Genomic DNA, 11,299 nt, shown 5'->3' with positions numbered 1-11,299 from the left:
TTACCTTTAAATTCTGAACCTCCTTCCAGTAATTTGAATAGGATAAAGAGTATCAATCCATTGGAAGTGAGTTTTCTTGGTTGCCACATGTAGGTCTGATTGCTGAACCAATTAGAGATAAAATGTTTTCAAACACTATCACTTAGTATATTATAAAATCTAATCAATGGTAGTATTACATATGCTTTTTATATTATTTTAGATTAGTAAATATATTTTAAGATGGTAGTTTTTAATGTTTTTAATAAAATAGCATTATAACACCTTCCTCCCTCCCTTTCCTCCCTCAAGCCCCTCCCATGACCCCCACAGCTCTCAAAATGATAGCTTCTTTTTCTTTATTATTATTTCATATCCATATGTATGTATATGTATATGTGAATGTTTAAATATGTATAAATACAACCTGCTGAGTTCATTTTTACTTTTTGTATGCACTTGGTTTCAGGGATGACTACTGTACATTGGACAAACAAAAGGACTCATCTCTGTGAGAGGTTACTTCTCCTCCTAACAGAGGCATTAGTTGCCTGTAGTTCTTTGTCTAGGAGTAGCATCCTGTGAAATTTCTCCCTTCATGCCTATTGATATTATCATTGTTTTGGTCGTGTGTGTATATATATGTGTGTGTGTGTGTGTGTGTGTGTGTGTATTAATTTGTGTAATATATACATATATTACACCATATTACCTTATTTGTGTTTCCACAAAAATAAATTCCTATAATTGTTAGATTATCAGATGAGAGCCTAACAGTGATGGCGTACACCTTTAGTCCCAGCACTCAGGAGGCAGAGGCAGACAGATCTCAGAGTTCAAGGCTAGCCTGGTCTACAGAATGAGCTCCAGGACAGACAAGGCTACTCAGAGAAACTGTGTCTCAAAAAACCAAAAACAAACAAAACAAGATTAAAAGAGAACATAGTATATAAATTTTTATATGTGTTGCCTAATAACATCAAAAATAGTTTGAACAATATATATGTCAACAGCAAATACAATAATTCCAATGTCATTCCGTCATTGGCCATTTTAATTTTAATGCATTTATAATATAATATATTAATATAATAAGACTAAAATTCTTATTAAATAATATAGTTTTAATTATCACTGAAAGAGTATTTTAATTTTTAATATTAAAATTATTTTTTGGGGGCTGGAGAGATGGCTCAGCGGTTAAGAGCACTGACTGCTCTTCCAGAGGTCCAGAGTTCAAATCCCAGCAACCACATGGTGGCTCACAACCATCCATAGTGAGATTGGATGCCCTCTTCTGGTGTGTCCGAAGACAGCTACAGTGTACTCATAATAAAATAAATAAATAAAAAAAAAAATTAAAAAAAAAAAAAAGTATCGCTAAAATTATTTTTTGTTAATTGATCATGCCACATCATCTGTTTGTTTTATTGGAGCAAATTTATTAAGCTTATTATTTATATTAACTCTTATTACACAGATACAGTTTCTGATAGTACTTACACCAACATTTCCCAATTAACTCCTTTAACTCAAATATTCAGATGTTCCTTTATATTTTGTAAGCCAATTTAAGCTTGCTTCCTTCAATGTGAGTGGTTTTAAATGCTTCATTTGTCAAATGTTGAAATATTACATTCAGATAGCTTACAAGGTGCAGCAGCTATTCCTGGCAATGACTCAGTCCCTCTTGCCTCACACACCACAGTGTTCTCGGTACTGAGCTGCTCTGAATCAAAGCTTAAATCAAAATTTTTTCACTGTGAATCTCTGTTCAAGTTCAAATGCAAAAACCACTGTCCATGTTCCCCATTTCAGTAGCTCTAGAAAGCCGTTGTTATCTTTTTGAAATGTTCTTCACAGGGCTCGCTATAGTGCCTTATTTTGACTGGAGTCTTCCTGTACTTCTCTTGTGAAGATATTATGTTTTATTTTCAGTCACTTGAGTTCCTTCACGTGTTTATTTGTCTCTTAGTACCTAAGATCGCTCCCACACTAACATTTAGATGTTCTGAAATATGCTACACTACTAAAAGAATAGTAAATTCTCTGGATTACCAATATGAGCTGACAAACATTTGTACAAGGAAAGTGGGAGAAGAGGGAGAAGAGAGAGACAGCTAGAGAGAATATAACTTTTGTAACTTTTTATGGCATATACATGAGAACATAAATTGTACTTATTACAGGGTGATGACTGTTTTCATTTCCAAAGTTCTTGCTGCCTTTCTTAATAATAAATTCTATAATGAGTTCAGAGCGATCTTAAACACTCTGTAATTAGAGGTATAAATTGTGTATCATCTTCCCAATTCTTGTATTCCTAAATTCTGTGAACAGGAATGTATACAATTTGGAGTTATGCTGCCCAGAGCAACAAAAAAGAGCCTTTGAGCCATTGAGGGGCAAGCCTTGTCCTGTTAGTTTTGACTTTTCTATGTTACTGAAATGCCTATGCTTGCTGTCTCTCTGTTGCCACAACAATCAGCAGCAGCATACTTCCTGCATGCAGAAAATGGAATTATGGGGATGAGGGGCACCCATGAAGAACAGGAAAATTCTGAAGGAAAGCCCTCCGGCTGGGCACAGTTCAAACTGTGATCAGGAGCGATTGTTTCAACTTTCTGTCAGTAGTAGTATGAGGAGAACCTGGAGTTGGGAAATGGGAGAGAAAGTACTGGAAGGTTATGCATAGTTGTGCTTGGGTTTCATAATGGTCTTGGTCTTATGACCCCTCGTGTTCACTCAGTGTGATCAAGTCACTCTGGAGGACAGTATTTTTTTTTCCATTTTAAACTTTACCACCTTCAACAAATAAGCTTGAAGATCATATCTCACATGTTACTGTCTAATGAGATCATTTTCTTGTTATAGCAGTCGAATGTAACTGTCCCGTTCTGCCCCATGTTTGGGGACCACTTTGTAACTGCCCATTTTGCTGCTCCAATCTGTGGGTCAGGGTCTAGCAAGAGAGAGAGTGGGGACAGAGGGATGAGAGACGCAAAGAAACGAGACAGTCTATTCTCAACCCAAGTCTCTCCTTTAATGAAAGGAAATCCTAGGTATATATAAGAATAAACAGGGGAATGCAGCTGAAGACACTTTACCATGTGCGCCTTGCAGCTGGGGGCACTAAACAACAAAACAAGATATGTGAGAAAAACATATTTATCAGAGTGTGCTCAGCTGTTGTAGGCTGTTGAAAACAAGTCTCTTGTCAGGGTATATGGCTCGAGATGGCTGCAAGGATGATAGCCGCTTTCTGCTCGAAGTCGGCTCCCAACAGTTGAACCAATAGAAACCGTGCAAAGTTATTAATTTTATCACAATTAATTTTGTGTCTAATATGAATTCTAAAGATTTTTTTCAGAGCAGAATCTGTCAAAATATATTGAGAGTTTTGATAACACACAATGTGGTCCTAAATAGTCCATAGAAACTGAGCAGTTTTGAAAACACCTCATTTGCAAGTACTTGGGAGGTTAGAGGAAGAGATCATGAGTTTGTACCCAAACTTGACTATTTAGCGAGGCCTTGTCTCAAAATCAAACCAAAACAAAAGATCTATTGTAGATATAAACACATAAAATCCTAATACTCATTTCTCTAATGAAAATATATACTTTATGTTTTTTAATATATATGTTCTTCCATTTAAAAATCACACACACCAAAAAAACCTTTAAATTTTATGCATTAAGAGATCCTGTCTCCCTTTTTGCTGGGACAGACTCCTAGCTGGTATGCTCTTGTGAAGATACCATATCCTGACCCTTCCTAGGGGAACCACTGTACTCAGAGCAGCAGTAAGAACCTTCCCCCACAAAACTATGCCCCAGAGCTGCAGCTGGGAGCCTGGAGCACTCAGGACCTGTCACCCATCAAAACCCCACCCTCCTGAATACTACTCCCCTTCTGCCCCTTGCTCTGTCCTTTTTGCTGGGGCAGACTCCTAGCTGGTCTGCTTCCGTGAAGATATCATATCCTGACCCATCCTAAGGGAACTCAGAGCAGTGGAGGAACCACTGTACTCAGAGTAGCAGAGGATTCACTGCACTCAAAGCAGTTGAGGAAGCTGGACTCCCGGGAGCTCTAACACACCCAGGATCATAGCTCTGCACCCAATCCCAAAACATCCAAAGGAAGCTGGACTCCCAGAAGCTCTAACATGCCCAGAATCATAGGATTTCAGAATCTCAGAGGCAGCCTAAGTCCCAGGAGCTCTATTACCCAGGATCACAGGATCACAGAGACAGGTGGACTTTGAGGAGTGCTGACACAAGCAAGAGAGCAGGAGAGACAGGCTCTATTCAGAGACAGTGAGTTCAGATAGCACTAGAGATAACCAGACAGGAAAGACAAGAACAAGAATATAAGCAACAGAAACCAAGGTTACCTGGCATCATCAGAACCCAGTTCTCCCACCATAGCAAGTCCTGGGTACCCCATCACACTGGAAAAGAAAGAGTCAGATTTAAAATCACTTCTCATGATGATGATTGAAGACTTTAAGAAGGATAAATAGCCGGGCAGTGGTGGCTCACGCCTTTAATCCCAGCACTTGGGAGGCAGAGGCAGGCGGATTTCTGAGTTCAAGAGTTCGAGGCTAGCCTGGTCTACAGAGTGAGTTCCAGGACAGCCAGGGCTACACAGAGAAACCCTGTCTCGAAAAACCAAACCCCCAAAAAAAAAGGACATAAATAACTCCTTTAAAGACATACAAGAGAACATAGGTAAATAGGTAGAAGCCCTTAAAGAGGAAACACAAAAATCCCTTAAAGAATTACAAGAAAGCACAACCAAACAGGTGAAGGAATTGAACAAAACCATCCAGGATCTAAAAATGGAAGTAGAAACAATAAAATAATCTCAAAGAGTGACTACCATGGAGATAAAAAAAACTAGGAAAGAGATCAGGAGTCATAGACACAAGCATAACCAACAGAATACAAGAGGTAGAAGAGAGAATCTCATGTGCAGAAGATACCATGGAAAACATTGACACAACTGTCAAAGAAAATGAAAAATGCCAAAAGCTCCTAACCCAAATCATTCAGGAAATCCAGGACACAGTGAGAAGACCAAACCTAAGGATAATGGGCATAGGTGAAAGTGAAGATTCCCAACTTAAAGGGCCAGTAAATATCTTCAACAAAAATTATAGAAGAAAACTTTCTTAACCTAAAGCAAGAGGTGCCCATGAACATACAAGAAGCCTACAGAACTCCAAATAGACTAGATCAGAAAAGAAATTCTCCCTGTCACATAATAATCAAAACACCAAATACACAAATCAAAGAAAGAATATTAAAAGCAGTAAGGGAAAAAGATCAAGTAACTTACAGAGACAGACCTATAAGAGTTACATAAGACTTCTCACCAGAGACTATAAAAGCCAGAAGATCCTAGAAAGATGTCATACAGACTCTAAGAGCACACAAATGCCAGCCCAGACTACTATACCCAGCAAAACTCTCAATTATCATAGATGGAGAAACCAAGATATTCCATGGCAAAACCAAATTTACACAGTATCTTTCCATAAATCCTACCCTACAAAGGATAATAGATGGAAAATTCCAACACTTGGAGGGAAACTACAACCTAGAAAAAGGAAGAAAGTAATCTTCCAACAACCCCAAAAGAAGATAGCTATACAAACATAATTCTACCTCTAATAACAAAAATAACAGGAAGCCACAATCATTTTTCCTTAATATCTCTTACCATCAATGGACTCAATTCTCCAATAAAAAGATGCAGACTATCAGACTGGATACACAAACAGGATCCAGAATTTTGCTGTATACAGGAAACACACCTCAAACACTACCTCATAGTAAAAGGCTGGAAAACAATTCTCCAAGCAAATGGTCCCAAGAAACAAGCTGGAGTAGCCATTCTAATATCAAATAAAATCGACCTTCAACCAAAACCTATTAAAAAAGATAAAGAAGGATACTTCATACTGGTCAAAGGAAAAATCTTCTAAGATAAACTCTCAATTCTGAATATCTATGCTCCAAATGAAAGGGCACCCACATTCATAAAAGAAATCTTACTAAAACTCAAAGCACACATTGCTCTTCACACAATAATAGTGGGGGATTTCAACACCCCACTCTCAGAAATGGACAGATCATGGAAACAGAAACTAAACAGAGACACAGTGAAACTAACAGAAGTTATGAACCAAATGGATTTAACAGATATGTATAGAACATTTCAACCTAAAACATAAGAATATATCTTTTTCTAAACACCTCGTGGTACCTTCTCCAAAATAGATCATATAATTGGTCACAAAACAGGCCTCAACAGATACAAAAAGATTGAAATAATCCCTACCATCCTATCAGATCACCAAGGACTAAGGCTAGTCTTCAATAATAACAAAAACAATGGAAAGCCCACATACACATGGAACTGAACAACACTGCACTCAATAACTTGGTCAAGGAAGAAATAAAGAAAGAAATTAAAGACTTTTTAGAGTTTGTTGAAAATGAAGGCTCATAATACCAAAACGTATGGGACACAATGAAAGCAATGCTAAGAGGAAAACTTACAGCACTGAGTGCCTACAAAAAAAACTGGAGAGAGCACACATTAGCAGCTTGACAGCACACCTGAAAAGCTCTAGAACAAAGAGCTTTTATACACCCAAGAGGAGTAGACAGCAAGAAATAATCAAATTCAGGGCTGAAATCAACCAAGTAGAAACAAAAAGAATTATACAAATTATCAACAAAACCAGGAGTTGATTCTTTGAGAAAATCGACAAGATAGATAAACTCTTAGCCAGACTAAGCAGAAGGCACAGAGACAGTATCCAAATTAATAAAAATCAAAACTGAAAGGGGAGACATATCAACAGAAACTGAGGAAATTCAAAAAATCATCAGATCCTACTAAAAAAAAGCCTATACGCAACAAAACAGAAAATTCTGAATGAAATGGACAATTTTCTAGACAAATTCCAGGTACCAAAGTTAAATCAGGAGCAGATAAACCATCTAAACAGCTCCATAACCCCTAAAGAAATAGCAGCAGTCATTAAAAGTCTCCTCACCAAAAAAAGCCCAGGATCAGATGGTTTTAGTGCAGAATTCTATCAGAACATCAAGGAAGACCTAATACCAACCCTTTTCAAATTATTCCACAAAATAGAAACAGAAGGAACACTAGCCAATTCCTTCTATGAAGCCACAATTACATTCATATCTAAACCACACAAAGACCCAACAAAGAAAGGGAACTTCAGACCAATCTCCCTTATGAATATTGATGCAAAAATACCCAATAAAATTCTCCCAAACCAAATCCAAGAACATATCAGAACAAGCATGTATCATGATCAAGTAGGCTTTATTCCAGAAATTCAGGAATTGTTCAATATACAGAAATCCATCAACGTAATCCACTATATAAAAAAAACTCAGAGGGGGAAAAAACACATGGTCATCTCACTAGATATTGAGAAAGCATTTGACAAAATTCAACATCCCTTCGTGGCAAAAGTCCTGGAAAGATCAGGAAATCAAGGCCCATACCTAAACATAGTAAAAGCAATATACAGCAAGCCAGTAGCCAACATCAAACTAAATGGAAAGAAACTTGAAGCAATCCCACTAAAATCAGGGACTAGACAAGGCTGCTCACTCTCTCCCTACCTATTCAATACAGTACTGGAAGTCCGAGCCAGAGCAATTAGACAACAAAAGGAAGTCAAAGAGATACAAATAGGAAAGGAAGAAGTCAAAATATCACTATTTACAGATATGATAGTTTACTTAAATGATCCCAAAACTTCCACCAGAGAATTCCTAAACCTGATGAACAACTTCAGCAAAGTGGCTGGATATAAAATCAACTCAAACCAATCAGTAGCCTTCCTCTACTCAAAGGATAAACAGGCTGAGAAAGAAATTAAGGAAATGACACCCTTTACAATAGTCACAAATAATATAAAATACCTTGGTGTAAATCTAACCAAGCAAGTGAAAGACCTGTATGACAAAAACTTCAAGTCTCTGAAGAAAAAAATTGAAGAAGATCTCAGAAGATGGAAAGATCTCCCATGCTCATGGATTGGAAGGATTAATATAGTAAAAATGGCCATCTTGCCAAAAGCAATCTACAGATTGAATGCAATCTCCACCAAAATTCCAACTCAATTCTTCATAGAGATAGAAACAGCAATTTGCAAATTCATTTGGAATAACAAATAACCCAGGATAATGAAAACTATTCTCAACAATAAAAGAACTCTGGGACAATCAACGTCCCTGACCTCAAGCTGTACTACAGAGCAATAGTGATAAAAAAAAAAAAACTACATGGTATTGGTACAGAGACAGGCAGGAGGATCAATAGAATAGAACTGAAGACCCAGAAATGAACCTACACACCTATGGTCACTTGATTGTTGACAAATGAGCTAAAACCATCCAGAGGATAAAGGACAGCATTTTCAACAAATGGTGCTGGTTCAACTGGAGGTCAGCATGTAGAAGGATGCAAATTGATTCATTCTTATCTCCTTGTACAAAGCTCAAGTGCAAGTGGATAAAGGACCTTCACATAAAACCAAATACACTGAAACTAATAGAAGAGAAAGTGGGGAAGAGCCTCGAATACTTGGGCACAGGGGAAAAGTTCCTGAACAGAACACCAATGGCATATGCTCTAAGTATTGACAAAGGGGACCTCATAAAATTGCAAACTTCTGTAAAGCAAAGGACACTGTCAATAGGACAAAACGGCAACCAACAGATTGGGAAAAGATGTTTACCAATCCCACATCTGATAGAGGGCTAATATGCAATATATACAAAGAGCTCAAGAAATTAGACTCCAGACAACCAAACAACTCTATTTTAAAAAAAGGGGGGAGTACAGAGCTCTACTGTAAGAGCCCCTGGTTTTTGTATCTAGCCACAGGTCCTATCTTCTCATTACCTCCGATCATTATCCAGTTTCCTTAAAAGTGTTTTTCCTGTACCTTCCACCCATACTTGCCTTGTATGACAAAGTATTTCCCACCCACCACTTCTTATCATTTGCTTTCATCTCCTTTTTGCAGCTCAATAGACCCATCCCCCATCTTCCAGACTTTAGTAAGGAGCTCAGGACGACAGCCAAGTCTTACAGATCTATCTCCGGTAGGGGGCCACCTTCCCGGAGCAAATGTGGGTAGAGAGAAAAACTACCTGCAGCAATCTCCCAATCACCTTTAGAAACATGTCTAACCTTGTCCTCTACTCTCTTACTTTAACTGTAAGCACCCTCTCCTTGAAGACACAACCTCCCCTCAGCCCGTATTAAGGGCAGATCTCCACAGGTAAGAAAGAAGGTTTTCTCTGATGGCTTCCATTTTCTTAGCAAAGCTTGAGAGGTGATCATTTTTATAAAGTGACTGGCTAATTGAAGTTTCTGTAATTTGAGCAGTATTATATTCTACCTCTAACCAATCGGCAAGCCTTTTTAACTCACTTCAACATTTTACTTGAATTCTACCACTTCAACTGACCTCTCCTGCTTATGCAGTGGTCTAAGACAACATAGTATCTTTCTTGGATCTACCAAATCAGCCTCTGGCTAGTAGATATATGCCCTTTGGGTTACTTCCACATCGGCAACTAATATCTTGCAAAGCACAAACCCCAGCATGCTCTGGAATACACCTCATTCCCAGTGTACCTTTCTCTGAATACAGATAGAAATCCTTACAATATCCCTCTATGACTATCCCTCTTTTAATTCGTTTTATGGTGTGTGTGTGTGTGTGTGTGTGTGTGTGTGTGTGTGTGTGCGCGTGTTCTGCATGCATACATGTGCCCATGGAAGTCAGAAGGATAGCAGATCTCTAGGACTGGTAATTATAGGGGGCTGTGAGCCACATGACATAAGTCCTGGAATCTGAACTGTGGTTTTCTCTAACTGTTGAGCCATTCCTCTAGTCCCTATGATTGGCTTTTACTTGCTTCTTAGACCCAGCCGGCAACATCCTTTCCTTAGCTCGCTGAAGTAATGAGAATAACAACCTCTTTTCATTCTTTGAAACTGGCATGATTTAAGCTCAGGCACATCAGGGTCCATGCATGTTCATTGTTGTATCCTCAAGTTCTGGTCTCATAATCAGTACATATATAGTAGTTTCTCAATAAACCTGTTGAATACATGAAAAATTTAGCTCACTACTCTTGAAGATGAGGGAGATGATTCAGAGTAGACTGTGACCCCACTCACAGTAGCTACCCAGTGCTCAGGACTATTCCTTTATCTAGACAATAATGAATTTCTTGATCCATACAGAAACTTTCACTTTGAGGTTTACCATGTGCATGTATATGTGTGTATAGTACCCAGATTCATTGTACTAGACCCTATGATCCTAGCTCTAGGTCTTCACTCAGAATCCAGTGCCTTTGCAACCTACTCTGATTACTGAAGAAAAGAAGCCAAAAACCACAGTAAGCAGTGATCTGGACTTTGCCATTGCATTTGTGAGAATGGTATTAATAAAGTAAAACTATATAAATAACCACTGATGCGAATCTTCATGTAAGGTCCACTGATTCTGAGAGAGTCAGTGGCTCCTGACCAGAGCGGGTACTGGGTCCTTGCAGAATCATAAAAATGAAGTGATTTGGAGAATAAACATTAGTACTTTTTTTTTGAGCAAGCCAGGAATCAGAAATAGGAAGCCAAATAGAGCGAAGTCTAGTGCAAAGGACAAGGCCACAACTATAAATCGGGAGTGGAGCCAGAGACAAACTCCAAGGATGACTATGAGTTCAGTGATGCGAACGTGGAAGAAGGCCTGTGAATAGTAATCCTTATGACAAGATTGTAGCAAGCGGGGACATGCCAGATTCGGCTGGCACACAATTGGAACACAAACTCCCCTTTCTGATTTCTTTTCTCATATATATTTTTTGGATGTGAGAAAAATCATATTTTTATTTTGGTTTCCCCATTATATATTCCGGTTCCTTTAGACCACTCCTTCCTCAAACTCCTCCTACATTAATATATATTCCTGTCTAGACGCTGGATACTAGAAGGAAAGTGGGGTTTGTCTTTCTGGGTTTGGCTTATTTTGCCTAGCACAGTGATCTCTAGTTCTAGTCATTTTTCCTAAAAATGACATAATTTCAACTTTGTTTCGAACTGAATAAACTTCCACTGTGTATCCATTCATCTCTTGAAAGACATCTAGGCTCATTTCTTACCTTAGTTATTGTGACTAGAGTAAAAATCAATATGTAAAAGTGTAAAAGGAAAGAGAAAGAGGAGAAAGAGAAGAGAGACATAC

This window comes from Grammomys surdaster, unplaced genomic scaffold, assembly GCF_004785775.1.
Source record: "Grammomys surdaster isolate TR1022 unplaced genomic scaffold, NIH_TR_1.0 125928, whole genome shotgun sequence".
NCBI classification, from domain to species: domain Eukaryota; kingdom Metazoa; phylum Chordata; class Mammalia; order Rodentia; family Muridae; genus Grammomys; species Grammomys surdaster.
This window is presented reverse-complemented; position numbering follows the sequence as displayed.